This window comes from Ostrinia nubilalis, chromosome 7, assembly GCF_963855985.1.
Source record: "Ostrinia nubilalis chromosome 7, ilOstNubi1.1, whole genome shotgun sequence".
Classification (NCBI taxonomy): domain Eukaryota; kingdom Metazoa; phylum Arthropoda; class Insecta; order Lepidoptera; family Crambidae; genus Ostrinia; species Ostrinia nubilalis.
Genome location: NC_087094.1, coordinates 9540727 through 9554626, shown reverse-complemented (window position 1 = coordinate 9554626; position 13900 = coordinate 9540727). Strand labels below are relative to the sequence as shown.

Genomic DNA, 13900 nt, shown 5'->3' with positions numbered 1-13900 from the left:
GATTTTTTTTTCACAATTTCTGTTTAAAAATAATACCTATCGATAGGGTATGTTATTCTGATGAATAAATATTATGGACGTTTTTCTCTAAAACCAATAGTTTGGCTGGAAAAAAATATTTTCCATTTTCGTTGTATGGAATGAAACATAAAGTGGTCGATTTCGACTAAGCCTTGACAGATCTTGCTTTGAAACTACTTAAGCCTTGTTCTATGGCTTGTTGACTGTAATCCTACGCTATCAGCGCGCATCCAAAGTTGCCCGTTCACGAGTTATGAGGTTCTGAAAAATTAAAAAAAAGTAAGTAAAAGTGACTTTTTTTTGAAATATCTTTAAAGATTTAACAAAAATATAAAGATTTTATACGTTAATAATGTAAATTAACCTTAAATTACTGCTAAAAACACATTTTAATAAACTTAAAAGGAATTAAATCAGCGATTTATTTTTTTCACAATTATTGTTTAAAAAAAATACCTTTCGATAGGGTATGTTATTCTGATGAATAAATATTACGAACGTTTTTCTCTAAAACCAATAGTTTGGCTGGAAAAAAATATTTTCCATTTTCGTTGTATGGAATGAAACATAAAGTGGTCGATTTCTACTAAGCCTTGACAGATTTTGCTTTGAAACTACTTGAGCCTTGTTCTATGGCTTGTTGACTATAATCCTGCACTAACAGCGCGCGCCCAAAGTTGCCCGTTCAGAAGTTATGAGGTTCCGAAAAATGCAAATTAAAGTAAGTGTTTCGAGCTCAGGCTTTCGAATATATGTAGGAATAAGGGTCTCTTCAATGACTAATTATTATTGAAATTACGGTTTTAACGTTTATTTAAAGTGACAGGTTTACAGACTGTATGCAACGAGATCAAATTCACAGATGAGACAGGGACAGATAGGAAACGGCCCTATGATTGGTCCGTTCATAGTAAAAGTTCCGGCATCTATGGACTTCCATTGGGTAGCGCTAAAAAAAAAAAAAAGATCGTAACTTTTTAATAACGACTGCCTTAGCGACGTTGCAGTACCGCTTTAATATATTTTATAACGAGTAACGTTACCGCACCAATAACGGTACGGGTACATTATTATTTCGAATTATTTATAGAAATAAAAAACCAAATACATAAGTTTTATTAAAAAATTTATTTCATAAAAATACAACTTAAAAACTAATGCATACAACTATCGACAAAATTACAAAGGTGGTCCTATCTTTTGAGCACTTGAGTCTGAACATGAAGTACATCTTAGAATTATCTACACGTTCGAAGATAATATACCAAGCGGATGATTTCTTATTCCGTAAGGAAAATTACAAAATAATAATGGAATAAAAAATCATCCGCTGAACTCGATAATTATAAGTAAGCACCATAAACTTAGGAAACTATGAAATACTATTAGTAAGTAAAACTATACAGTCATTAATTCACAGAATCATCAACTGTAGGTTTTTAAGAAAAATAAAAGAAAACCTACCGCGCCAATAGAAAATAAAGTCTAGTTGGGCTTTATTTTCATCAATAACATTGAGACTGAACTATTTATGACATAATATTTAGTAACTAGCTGCTGCCCGCGGCTTCACACGCATGAAATTTAGTTTGTCAAAGATCGTCATAAATTATACAGGGTGGAACTTTGTAATGCCACCTGTAGGGAAAGTACTCTTAATACTGTAGATAGAAAATTTTACTCAAAGGAAACATTCCTTTATTTTTGTAAAGAAAGGGAACTGCATTCAAAGATATTCTGGGTTATAAAGTATAATACTGCAGTTTCATCAAAATCCGTTCAGTAGTTTTTGCGTGAAAAAGTAACAAACCTGTTAACATTCAGATTCCAGACGTCCATACAAACTTTCGCATTTATAATATTACATAGTACGAAGTAGGATTTGAGTAAATCTATCTTTAATTGCCAAGTAAGTAAATGTTAAAGACTCTTAGTTATTTTATCTCTGTTTGAGTCAATTTCAGTCATAAAACCCATTATACAAAAAAAATTAAGCCCGGGATGAACCTTAGAGAATTAAACCTCCTCTATGAAAGGGATGAACACTGGTTTAAAATTACATTTCCATCGTTCGTTTCAGCCAAATGACGTCCACTGCAGCTGGACAAAGGCCTCCCCCAAGGTTTTCCACAATGAACGGTCCTGCGCTGCCCGCATCCAGGCTCTTCCCGCGACCTTTACCAGATCGTCGGTCCACCTAGTAGGAGGCCTGCCCACGCTACGTTTTCCAGCCCGTGGTCGCCACTCGAGAACTTTCCTGCCCCAACGGCCATCGTCTCTACGAGCTATGTGCCCCGCCCACTGCCACTTGATTTTAGCAATTCTGCGAGCTATGTCGGTTACTTTGGTTCTCCTACGGATCTCCTCATTTCTGATTCGATCACGCAGGGAAACTCCGAGCATAGCCCGCTCCATCGCCCTTTGGGTGACCTTGAGCCTTCTTATGAGGCCCATAGTAAGCGACCACGTTTCGGATCCATATATCAACACTGGCAACACACACTGCTCGAAGACTTTTGTCTTGAGACACTGCGGTATTTCGGACATGAGTATATGGCGAAGCTTCCCGAACATTTCCATACTAAATGTCAATTTTACCTAGAGTTTAACTTATTGAAATAAATAGGTACCCACCATTGAAGCCAACAGAACAGAATAATATAAATTAATATTAACTTTTTGCAATAATTGTTTACAAAATTTCAAGCGAGCGAACATTTCTATTGTCGCTGACTATAAATCCTACTATATTATAAAGGTTGTGTAGATGTTTGTTACTCTTTCACGCAAAAACTACTGAACGGATTTGGTTGAACCTTTACAGTATTATTATTTGTAATCTAGATTAACATATAGGGTATAATTTATGCCAATCTGTGGCACTAAATTTCACGCGGGTGAAGCCGCGGGCAAAAGCTAGTTATAAATAAATGGTACCTAATTCTGTTTACAATAAAAATGATGATTACCTGTAATTGCGTAACACTAGACAGCCATTAACAAAATGAATCATTTTTACCGTATTTGCATGTTTATAAGAAACTAGCTGACCCGGCGAACTTCGTACCGCCTGTAAAAATCCGGTTATAGCCTATCTTCATTAGGGAAAATAAAGGATTCTAATTGTGAAATAATTTTTCAAATTGGTCCAGTACTTAGTTTCGGAGCCTCTTCAATACAAACAAACAAACAATCATATATGTCATCTTATAACTAAAATTTGTGTAGAAAAAAAAATACTACGATTTTCTTTAACTTGCGTAAAACTATACAGCCATCAACAAAAGACATTATCTACTATAAGGTAATGAAAAAAAATTACCTACTTAACAGTACAATTTTCCATAATAAATTATGGTATTAACAAGTAATTATCAGTTTCCAAAAAAGTGAATAATCTACTGCAAGTTTCTAAGAAAAAAAAGACGACAGTAAAATGTACCCTAATAGATTTATAAATTATTTTTTTATACAACAACTACGATTTTCTTTGACTCAAGTAAAACTATACAGCCATTAACAAAGAAATTCACAATAAGTACATTCTTGAGGCAAAAATAACAAAAAACTTTAGTTAAAAAACTATACACTGGGCCGGAATCTGAAACAATTTGAATTACATTATTATGATTCTTATTACAAATAATAACAGACTGAATAAGCGGTTTATAATAATAGAAAAAGAACTCAAATTGGCGACTTGTACCCGCACGTGATGTTTGTCGACGCTTATTCCTTTCATATTAAACCAGATTCAATTTGGTGTAACATTTACAATATTATTAAGGATAATACTACTACATACTGGGTGACTCTTTAAGGTGTTGCCATTTTTTATGAGCGACTCAGAATTATTAGTAAGTTAATCGATTTATCCATGAAATCACAGTCATTATGGCGCACGAAAATAAACCTTTAATGCCTTTACAACTTAAGGTATATGCACATGCGCATTATCAACAGATTATAGAGCAGTAGCGTAGTCAATACTGCGTTACCGCAACATATTTATGAACAGCTTATGATTACATTTGTCTGAATTTGTTTTAGATTTGTATGATCGTTAAAACGCTTACAATATTTTTTTAAATTGGCACTGCACTTATATTTATGAACTCGACTGTACATAATTTACATTTAAATGATATTATTGAGCGTTTGTCAAACCTACCAAATTTGGGGCTGTATCATTGCGGCAGTTTTTTCACTCAATACCTTCATTTTCTTGATCGTTGACTAGGCAAAATAAATATGTGGCGCAATAGCTCATACGCTTTCGGGCTCCGTTTTAAAAAACCAAAGAGTCCACCTTTTGTTTGTGTGTACCGCCTCTGCTTGATGGGTTTATTTGCAAGCTGAACCTGAAATAATTAATAACAATAGTATAATACATGTATTAAACATATTATAAACGCTTACTTAAAATTAATTATCTACTTTGAAAAAAGCATCAAAATATGTAACTGAAATACTTAATATTAATAATTTTAGAAGAATACTAGCGGCCGCCCGCGACTTCGTACGCGTGGATCTCGTTTTACCCTCTTCATGTATCTTACGCGGTTTAAATTTTTTCATACAAATGTTTTTTCCCGCTCTTTCCCGTTCACGTGGGAATTTCAGGAATTCCTTTCTTAGTGCATCTCTACGGTACCTAAGCTACGTCCCTTCCAAATTTCAAGTGCCTAGGTTTAGCCGTTTACGCTGTGCGTTGATCTATCTTACGCGGTTTAGATTCTTTCATACAAATGTTTTTTCCCGCTTACTCCCGTTCCCGTAGGAATTTAAATAAATTAAATACATTATTATGATACCTTAGGACGCAGCAATAATATTATCCATAATGACAGATGTGGCTCTGATGTAGATGGCAGGATATAGTTTCTGAAATATTTAATAAAACATAATTAAAATTTATTACACAATTAAAAAATTAGCATAAAATAAACCTATAAAATTAATTAAGTATGATGGTATAACCTGTGTTATAACTATGTAAAATTAATTTAAAAAGATAGTTAAAATTCTAAATTGTGCATTTACCGATAACGCCTGGAAACAGGCCTCTCTCCCTGTGCGTTTCGGAGGACTAGGCACACGTCAGATATCGCATATTGCCCTTCCAGCTTTTCTGTCTTCTGCGTATGGTACAGCCGAACTCTTTAATAAATTACTGTCCCCTTCTTTAGGGGTAGTGGAGTTGGCTCACCTCGCAGAGGCCAGAAACGCTTGGACTAGGGCATGCCCGGGAGCCGATCCACCTACCTCTCTATCGTCTCAGAGGCAGTGGGACGAGCCGCTCTGTTTGCATTTTCAGAGTGATTTATTGGCTTCCTCCGAAAATGCTGCAGAGCGTGCTCGCCTACTAGCGGTCTTTCAGGCAGAGTCCGGTTATTGGCTACATGCTCTTCCTTCGGCCAATATCGGGACTCTGCTTGACAGGAGTACACTGTCCCTCGCCATTTCCCTTAGACTTGGCGTCAAGACAAACCATCCCCATCGCTGTCGTTGCGGTACTCGCGTCGGTGAGTTAGGACACCATGGCCTCTCATGCCAAATGAGCGCTGGTCGAGTCTCCCGACACGCCTGCATCAATGACGTCATCCGCAGAGCTCTTGTCGCCGTCAATGTGCCAGCAGTTTTAGAGCCTAACGGCATATTCCGTGACGACGGCAAGAGACCTGACGGCATGACGCTCATTCCCTGGAAGCAGGGACGTCCTCTTGTGTGGGACGCAACATGCGCGGATACGCTTGCTCCGTCTCATACAGGAGGTACCTCCCTTGCCGCAGGCGCGGCGGCGGCCTCGGCTGAGTGCTCCAAGCGGCGCAAATATGCAGCTCTCAATGAGAGTTATATATTTGTGCCGTTTGGGGTTGAGACTATGGGACCATGGGGTCCAAGCGCTCGTTCCTTTTATAAGGAACTGGCAAAGAGGCTCACCGAGGTGACCGGTGATCAAAAGGCTGGCAGCTATTTCGGCCAGAGAATTAGCCTGGCCATTCAACGTGGCAATGCTGCCAGCCTTTTGGGCACCATTCCTGACTGCGGCGCTGGGGGTGAAGTATTTTTTATTTTGTAAATAATTTTTATCATTAGTAATTTTAAAATTTTAGTTTTTAAGTCATTTTAAGTGAATACTGCAACCTCTACTAAATATAAATATATTGGCAAAATCCTGTAAAACTTAATGTACAATTAATTATCATACAAAACAATATAATTTAAATAACTCAAGAAAGAGTTTTCTTTGCAGAATTAATGTAGGTATTGCTTACAAAACATTACAAAAGAAAAATTACTATCACGAAAAATCAGTTTAAATTACGTATTGAAATTATAAATTATGTTCAAAGAATATTGTAAGTGACTCATCAATTTAAAAGTACTTAGGTATTATTTACAACTGAGTTGAACATACCTTCACTCACAGCATTATCTGGCAACAACATTGAATTGAAGTTATCTCTATTAGCAGCTAGAAAGAAAAAAAATATAAATAATCATCTATTGCAACATCCTGTATTGAAATCTTAAATGTTAAAATTAATGTTTCAATTTTTAGTGGTAAGTTACCGTGTCAATAATATAATTTATGTAAGGTGCCTAATCCAAACAAATAGAATAAGGATAATTTGTTTTATTGAAATGTAGTAAAATATCTCTTTCTATTTTAGTTTTATTGACTAAGATTGATCTTAAAATAAAAGTAATACTTATTAAGAACATTGTTTACTTTTTTAGTCAAATCAAAAAATTAAACTTTCTTTATTCGTATAGACTAATTAAATTAGTACTTGCAAAACACTTTATGGTTGAATCTAGGTATATACTTACTTTAACTTACTGGATGACCTGATCAGCAACAGCTTGGATGGTCGCCGAGATGTTATTATTTTCTTCATGGATAAATAAAAATAGGACATCCATTCATCATTGTCATAACCAATAGATTGTTTTAGATTTATTTATCCTCAAAATGTGATTGGCAGACCTGAAACAAAAATCAGTCAGTTCAGTCCTAGGGAAATTGCAGCAAATTTTATAGCAATTTGGAAGGTTGTTTAATAACCTAAAAATATGACTTGCCTTTCTTTGACGAAGTTGCTCCTTTGTCATAGTTCCTCATAAAGGATTTGCAGGCAGGAGGAGGTACTGTATCCTTAGAGCCTGCAATGCTTCATCACGTGCTAGAGAAAAAACCCTGGACTTGGTGGACGAGCAACCAGTCACGATGCATTTGGTGATAATAAGAAACCATCTTGTTTATACGGTAAACAATGTAAATACGGTAAAATGACCATTATTTGTTTGCTTTTATTTCCGAATATTTCGGAATCAAGATTTTTTTCTCGGAATTTCGAAAAGAATTGAGTGAATGAATGATTGACTGAATGAGCGAGCAAAATCAGCGAATGAATGAGTGGATACTGTCCTGTCAATGTCATTAAAATGACAGTTGACGTAAAGGATGCTCTTTTTTTTTTTAATTGGCCCAATCCTACAGGCTATGTTTGCTGAGATTATGTGGATGCTCCTAGAAATGACATTTGACTAACCATCTGTCAAACACTATGGCGTTTCCACACAGATGAGACAGGGACAGATAGGAAACGGCCCTATGATTGGTCCGTTCATAGTAAAAGTTCCGGCATCTATGGACTTCCATTGGGTAGCGCTAAAAAAAAAAAAAAGATCGTAACTTTTTAATAACGACTGCCTTAGCGACGTTGCAGTACCGCTTTAATATATTTTATAACGAGTAACGTTACCGCACCAATAACGGTACGGGTACATTATTATTTCGAATTATTTATAGAAATAAAAAACCAAATACATAAGTTTTATTAAAAAATTTATTTCATAAAAATACAACTTAAAAACTAATGCATACAACTATCGACAAAATTACAAAGGTGGTCCTATCTTTTGAGCACTTGAGTCTGAACATGAAGTACATCTTAGAATTATCTACACGTTCGAAGATAATATACCAAGCGGATGATTTCTTATTCCGTAAGGAAAATTACAAAATAATAATGGAATAAAAAATCATCCGCTGAACTCGATAATTATAAGTAAGCACCATAAACTTAGGAAACTATGAAATACTATTAGTAAGTAAAACTATACAGTCATTAATTCACAGAATCATCAACTGTAGGTTTTTAAGAAAAATAAAAGAAAACCTACCGCGCCAATAGAAAATAAAGTCTAGTTGGGCTTTATTTTCATCAATAACATTGAGACTGAACTATTTATGACATAATATTTAGTAACTAGCTGCTGCCCGCGGCTTCACACGCATGAAATTTAGTTTGTCAAAGATCGTCATAAATTATACAGGGTGGAACTTTGTAATGCCACCTGTAGGGAAAGTACTCTTAATACTGTAGATAGAAAATTTTACTCAAAGGAAACATTCCTTTATTTTTGTAAAGAAAGGGAACTGCATTCAAAGATATTCTGGGTTATAAAGTATAATACTGCAGTTTCATCAAAATCCGTTCAGTAGTTTTTGCGTGAAAAAGTAACAAACCTGTTAACATTCAGATTCCAGACGTCCATACAAACTTTCGCATTTATAATATTACATAGTACGAAGTAGGATTTGAGTAAATCTATCTTTAATTGCCAAGTAAGTAAATGTTAAAGACTCTTAGTTATTTTATCTCTGTTTGAGTCAATTTCAGTCATAAAACCCATTATACAAAAAAAATTAAGCCCGGGATGAACCTTAGAGAATTAAACCTCCTCTATGAAAGGGATGAACACTGGTTTAAAATTACATTTCCATCGTTCGTTTCAGCCAAATGACGTCCACTGCAGCTGGACAAAGGCCTCCCCCAAGGTTTTCCACAATGAACGGTCCTGCGCTGCCCGCATCCAGGCTCTTCCCGCGACCTTTACCAGATCGTCGGTCCACCTAGTAGGAGGCCTGCCCACGCTACGTTTTCCAGCCCGTGGTCGCCACTCGAGAACTTTCCTGCCCCAACGGCCATCGTCTCTACGAGCTATGTGCCCCGCCCACTGCCACTTGATTTTAGCAATTCTGCGAGCTATGTCGGTTACTTTGGTTCTCCTACGGATCTCCTCATTTCTGATTCGATCACGCAGGGAAACTCCGAGCATAGCCCGCTCCATCGCCCTTTGGGTGACCTTGAGCCTTCTTATGAGGCCCATAGTAAGCGACCACGTTTCGGATCCATATATCAACACTGGCAACACACACTGCTCGAAGACTTTTGTCTTGAGACACTGCGGTATTTCGGACATGAGTATATGGCGAAGCTTCCCGAACATTTCCATACTAAATGTCAATTTTACCTAGAGTTTAACTTATTGAAATAAATAGGTACCCACCATTGAAGCCAACAGAACAGAATAATATAAATTAATATTAACTTTTTGCAATAATTGTTTACAAAATTTCAAGCGAGCGAACATTTCTATTGTCGCTGACTATAAATCCTACTATATTATAAAGGTTGTGTAGATGTTTGTTACTCTTTCACGCAAAAACTACTGAACGGATTTGGTTGAACCTTTACAGTATTATTATTTGTAATCTAGATTAACATATAGGGTATAATTTATGCCAATCTGTGGCACTAAATTTCACGCGGGTGAAGCCGCGGGCAAAAGCTAGTTATAAATAAATGGTACCTAATTCTGTTTACAATAAAAATGATGATTACCTGTAATTGCGTAACACTAGACAGCCATTAACAAAATGAATCATTTTTACCGTATTTGCATGTTTATAAGAAACTAGCTGACCCGGCGAACTTCGTACCGCCTGTAAAAATCCGGTTATAGCCTATCTTCATTAGGGAAAATAAAGGATTCTAATTGTGAAATAATTTTTCAAATTGGTCCAGTACTTAGTTTCGGAGCCTCTTCAATACAAACAAACAAACAATCATATATGTCATCTTATAACTAAAATTTGTGTAGAAAAAAAAATACTACGATTTTCTTTAACTTGCGTAAAACTATACAGCCATCAACAAAAGACATTATCTACTATAAGGTAATGAAAAAAAATTACCTACTTAACAGTACAATTTTCCATAATAAATTATGGTATTAACAAGTAATTATCAGTTTCCAAAAAAGTGAATAATCTACTGCAAGTTTCTAAGAAAAAAAAGACGACAGTAAAATGTACCCTAATAGATTTATAAATTATTTTTTTATACAACAACTACGATTTTCTTTGACTCAAGTAAAACTATACAGCCATTAACAAAGAAATTCACAATAAGTACATTCTTGAGGCAAAAATAACAAAAAACTTTAGTTAAAAAACTATACACTGGGCCGGAATCTGAAACAATTTGAATTACATTATTATGATTCTTATTACAAATAATAACAGACTGAATAAGCGGTTTATAATAATAGAAAAAGAACTCAAATTGGCGACTTGTACCCGCACGTGATGTTTGTCGACGCTTATTCCTTTCATATTAAACCAGATTCAATTTGGTGTAACATTTACAATATTATTAAGGATAATACTACTACATACTGGGTGACTCTTTAAGGTGTTGCCATTTTTTATGAGCGACTCAGAATTATTAGTAAGTTAATCGATTTATCCATGAAATCACAGTCATTATGGCGCACGAAAATAAACCTTTAATGCCTTTACAACTTAAGGTATATGCACATGCGCATTATCAACAGATTATAGAGCAGTAGCGTAGTCAATACTGCGTTACCGCAACATATTTATGAACAGCTTATGATTACATTTGTCTGAATTTGTTTTAGATTTGTATGATCGTTAAAACGCTTACAATATTTTTTTAAATTGGCACTGCACTTATATTTATGAACTCGACTGTACATAATTTACATTTAAATGATATTATTGAGCGTTTGTCAAACCTACCAAATTTGGGGCTGTATCATTGCGGCAGTTTTTTCACTCAATACCTTCATTTTCTTGATCGTTGACTAGGCAAAATAAATATGTGGCGCAATAGCTCATACGCTTTCGGGCTCCGTTTTAAAAAACCAAAGAGTCCACCTTTTGTTTGTGTGTACCGCCTCTGCTTGATGGGTTTATTTGCAAGCTGAACCTGAAATAATTAATAACAATAGTATAATACATGTATTAAACATATTATAAACGCTTACTTAAAATTAATTATCTACTTTGAAAAAAGCATCAAAATATGTAACTGAAATACTTAATATTAATAATTTTAGAAGAATACTAGCGGCCGCCCGCGACTTCGTACGCGTGGATCTCGTTTTACCCTCTTCATGTATCTTACGCGGTTTAAATTTTTTCATACAAATGTTTTTTCCCGCTCTTTCCCGTTCACGTGGGAATTTCAGGAATTCCTTTCTTAGTGCATCTCTACGGTACCTAAGCTACGTCCCTTCCAAATTTCAAGTGCCTAGGTTTAGCCGTTTACGCTGTGCGTTGATCTATCTTACGCGGTTTAGATTCTTTCATACAAATGTTTTTTCCCGCTTACTCCCGTTCCCGTAGGAATTTAAATAAATTAAATACATTATTATGATACCTTAGGACGCAGCAATAATATTATCCATAATGACAGATGTGGCTCTGATGTAGATGGCAGGATATAGTTTCTGAAATATTTAATAAAACATAATTAAAATTTATTACACAATTAAAAAATTAGCATAAAATAAACCTATAAAATTAATTAAGTATGATGGTATAACCTGTGTTATAACTATGTAAAATTAATTTAAAAAGATAGTTTTATAAGATAGAATACTGCAACCTCTACTAAATATAAATATATTGGCAAAATCCTGTAAAACTTAATGTACAATTAATTATCATACAAAACAATATAATTTAAATAACTCAAGAAAGAGTTTTCTTTGCAGAATTAATGTAGGTATTGCTTACAAAACATTACAAAAGAAAAATTACTATCACGAAAAATCAGTTTAAATTACGTATTGAAATTATAAATTATGTTCAAAGAATATTGTAAGTGACTCATCAATTTAAAAGTACTTAGGTATTATTTACAACTGAGTTGAACATACCTTCACTCACAGCATTATCTGGCAACAACATTGAATTGAAGTTATCTCTATTAGCAGCTAGAAAGAAAAAAAATATAAATAATCATCTATTGCAACATCCTGTATTGAAATCTTAAATGTTAAAATTAATGTTTCAATTTTTAGTGGTAAGTTACCGTGTCAATAATATAATTTATGTAAGGTGCCTAATCCAAACAAATAGAATAAGGATAATTTGTTTTATTGAAATGTAGTAAAATATCTCTTTCTATTTTAGTTTTATTGACTAAGATTGATCTTAAAATAAAAGTAATACTTATTAAGAACATTGTTTACTTTTTTAGTCAAATCAAAAAATTAAACTTTCTTTATTCGTATAGACTAATTAAATTAGTACTTGCAAAACACTTTATGGTTGAATCTAGGTATATACTTACTTTAACTTACTGGATGACCTGATCAGCAACAGCTTGGATGGTCGCCGAGATGTTATTATTTTCTTCATGGATAAATAAAAATAGGACATCCATTCATCATTGTCATAACCAATAGATTGTTTTAGATTTATTTATCCTCAAAATGTGATTGGCAGACCTGAAACAAAAATCAGTCAGTTCAGTCCTAGGGAAATTGCAGCAAATTTTATAGCAATTTGGAAGGTTGTTTAATAACCTAAAAATATGACTTGCCTTTCTTTGACGAAGTTGCTCCTTTGTCATAGTTCCTCATAAAGGATTTGCAGGCAGGAGGAGGTACTGTATCCTTAGAGCCTGCAATGCTTCATCACGTGCTAGAGAAAAAACCCTGGACTTGGTGGACGAGCAACCAGTCACGATGCATTTGGTGATAATAAGAAACCATCTTGTTTATACGGTAAACAATGTAAATACGGTAAAATGACCATTATTTGTTTGCTTTTATTTCCGAATATTTCGGAATCAAGATTTTTTTCTCGGAATTTCGAAAAGAATTGAGTGAATGAATGATTGATTGAATGAGCGAGCAAAATCAGCGAATGAATGAGTGGATACTGTCCTGTCAATGTCATTAAAATGACAGTTGACGTAAAGGATGCTCTTTTTTTTTTTAATTGGCCCAATCCTACAGGCTATGTTTGCTGAGATTATGTGGATGCTCCTAGAAATGACATTTGACTAACCATCTGTCAAACACTATGGCGTTTCCACCCCGTGATCAAATTGTCGAGTCTTAGAAACGTTCGATTTAAGTTGACAGGAGGGCGGAGCGGCGCGAAGTTAGCTGCGATCTTCACTCTGGTTCCGCGCCTTTGACGTCATGAGTTGTTTTCTTGCGCCCATAGATGGCGCTAACATACCGCCAGCCTTGAAAGCTCATGATTGACTTTCAAAATGTAGTCCGGTTGTAGGTTCTTCGATCTTCGTTTAGTTTCATTGATTGTTGATTGAAGCGATGCGATCTTCATTTTCATTTGTTGTAGGAAGCGGAAGAGGACAAAGTTTTGAAAACGCCCGCTTCACTATTCCAGTCGATGTTCTAATGTTTGCGACGCGTGCAACTCCATCTTTGCCGGGAAAAATTTCAGCAATTCTTCCCAATCTCCACTTGAGTGGTGGTTGTTGATCGTCCTTGATTAAAACTAGACTATCCAGTTTTATTTCATTTGTGTTTGTCTTCCACTTGGTTCGAATTTGAAGCTCAGTGACGTATTCAGTGGCCCAGCGCTTCCAGAAGTGTTGGCGAAGCTGTTCGATCCTGTCGTAGCGTGTCAGGCGTCTAGTCTGTGCCTCGGTGATGTCAACAGCGGCTGGAGCGGTCAGGGGGCGGCCAATGAGGAAGTGGGATGGAGTTAAGGGAAGGTAGTCGGAGGGATCTG

At 35.3% G+C, this 13900-nt stretch overlaps 3 long non-coding RNA genes across 3 annotated transcripts; all 3 read right to left on the bottom strand.

Moving 5' to 3' along the window:
* Nucleotides 1-1130: 1130 nt before the first annotated feature.
* On the bottom strand, nt 1131-4993 carry LOC135073239 (uncharacterized). Its single transcript, XR_010257603.1, has 3 exons — nt 4836-4993; nt 4193-4382; nt 1131-3622 (listed from the first exon to the last, which is right to left on the bottom strand). It is a non-coding gene; the product is annotated as an uncharacterized LOC135073239 (long non-coding RNA).
* A 1403-nt stretch (nt 4994-6396) lies between these two features.
* On the bottom strand, nt 6397-7555 carry LOC135073607 (uncharacterized). The gene is made up of 3 exons (XR_010257660.1): nt 7111-7555; nt 6859-7015; nt 6397-6499 (listed from the first exon to the last, which is right to left on the bottom strand). It is a non-coding gene; the product is annotated as an uncharacterized LOC135073607 (long non-coding RNA).
* Nucleotides 7556-7859: 304 nt separating this feature from the next.
* LOC135073238 (uncharacterized) lies at nt 7860-13210 on the bottom strand. The gene is made up of 6 exons (XR_010257602.1): nt 12735-13210; nt 12483-12639; nt 12067-12123; nt 11565-11634; nt 10922-11111; nt 7860-10351 (listed from the first exon to the last, which is right to left on the bottom strand). It is a non-coding gene; the product is annotated as an uncharacterized LOC135073238 (long non-coding RNA).
* Between the last annotated feature and the right edge of the window lie 690 nt (nt 13211-13900).